We start from the raw sequence: 1,849 nt of genomic DNA on the forward strand, positions 1-1,849 counted from the left end.
CCTCCATGTCCCTCCCCCCTCAGGTACCTCCTGGATGGCTCCGCCTCCTCGGGCAGTGAGGAGGAGGAGGAGGAGGAGCCTGAGGATGCCCCACCCCCTCCACGGCCCCGCCCATCCCCCAACGCAAAAAAGATGGCGGGGGCACCTCCAGCTCCTCCCCCACCCGCCACAGCCCCGGCCACGCCCCCTGAGTCCAGTGACAGTGACAGCCAATCGGAGGAGTGAGTTTATTTGGGGCGCTGGGGGAGGGGTGAGGTCGTAATTGCCACGCCCACCTGACCCCTCCCCCACCCCAGGGACGACCCCTATGGAGGCTCCACCGAGGAGAACAGCGAGGAGGAGGAGGAGGAGGAGGGGCCCGAGGAGCCCATCCCCCCCCTGCCCGGTGGGTGCCCTTCCCCCCACCCCTGGCACCCCCACGGGACCCCCCAATTTCTGACCCCCCCCCTCTCCCCCCACAGACTTTTTTGAGGACAAAACCTTCTTCCTGCACGGGGAGTTCCCGGAGGGGGAGGGGCGGCGGCTGAGACGGCTCGTGATCGCCTTCGGAGGGTCAGACTGGGGGGCACTGGGGGGCACTGGGAGGGGTTCAGGGGCTACTGGGAGGGAATGGGGGGAGTCTGTTGGAGTTATACTGGTTTGTACCGAAGTGGGGAGTTCATAGGGGTCCGTGTGGGTCAGTACTGGTCTGTACTGGTCCATACTGGTGCGCCCTGCTCCGCACAGCACTCTGTCCCCCTCCCTGGATGACTCGGTGACCCACGTGGTGACAGCCCAGGACTGGGACCCCGCCCTGGAGGAGGTGGGTCCTGGGGAGATGTTGAGGTGGGCGGGGCCTTCCAGGAGGTGGGTGTGGCCACTGCGTGTGGGGGTGGGCCCTCTCCCCTTGGCCCTGCCCCTAAGCTTTGGCTCCACCCTCAGGCACTGGAGCTCCGCCCCTCGCTGACCTTCGTGCGCCCCCATTGGCTGGAGCTGTGCGGGGAGCGGCAGCGCCCCCTGCCGGCCGCGCCCTTCACCATCGGACCCCGCGCGTGATGTCATCAGGGTGACGTTGTCGCAGCTCCTCCTCCGCTTTATACCCCCCCCTCACCCTATTCCAAGGGGAATTAAACTGATTTTGGGTAAAATAATCTGGTGTTGGGTCAGTAGAGTGTCGCCCTTTTAAAGAGGTCCCCCATCAAAAGTTGCCCCTTTAACGAGGACCCCGCCCAGATGTTACTCCTTTAAGTAAGATCCGCAATTTCAGACATTGCTCCTTTAAGGAGAGCCCTCATTTCATGTGTTGCCCCTTTAAGGAAGACCCCCAATTTCAGACATTGCTCCTTTAAGGAGAACCCTCATTTCATGTGTTGCCCCTTTAAGGAAGACCCCCCCAATTTCAGACATTGCTCCTTTAAGGAGAGCCCTCGTTTACGTGTTGCCCCTTTAAGGAGGTCGCACTTCTGGCATTGCCCCTTTAATAACCGTAGTCGCTAATTGTGGCCCCTCCATGACGTTGCCCCTTTAAGGGCATTGCCCCTTTAAGGGCATTGCCCCTTTAAGTTTTATCGCTTTAGGCCCCTCCCTGCCCAGCTCTTAAAGCGGCCGCTCCCCCGGGTGGGCCCCACCACCGCCATGTTGCTCCGCCGGGTCCCGGCTGCTGCTGTCGCGATAGGCCGTGGGCTCGTGACAGGGCCCCGACAGAAGCGGCAGCTGCTGATGCGGCAGGTGGGGAGGGAGGGGGCTCAGGAATGGTGTTTTCTGAGGCGGGAGAACAGGGAGCAGGGTCAATTGGGCCCCTTGGGTCAAGGAGGGGGCAAAGGTCACGGGGCGCTACCTGGATACGGGGTGGGGGAGAGGCGAGGGTTTT

General features: G+C 62.6%; 1 long non-coding RNA gene across 1 annotated transcript; it reads left to right on the plus strand.

Annotated features, from left to right (window-relative positions):
• Nucleotides 1–342: 342 nt before the first annotated feature.
• On the plus strand, nucleotides 343–1,082 carry LOC114072688. Its single transcript, XR_003574220.1, has 4 exons — nucleotides 343–385; nucleotides 462–552; nucleotides 727–802; nucleotides 922–1,082. It is a non-coding gene; the product is annotated as an uncharacterized LOC114072688 (long non-coding RNA).
• Nucleotides 1,083–1,849: the final 767 nt, after the last annotated feature.

Source organism: Empidonax traillii, unplaced genomic scaffold (assembly GCF_003031625.1).
Source record: "Empidonax traillii isolate 1590-97213 ecotype Southwest subspecies unplaced genomic scaffold, ASM303162v1 scaffold3723:size11348, whole genome shotgun sequence".
In the NCBI taxonomy this organism is placed as follows: domain Eukaryota; kingdom Metazoa; phylum Chordata; class Aves; order Passeriformes; family Tyrannidae; genus Empidonax; species Empidonax traillii.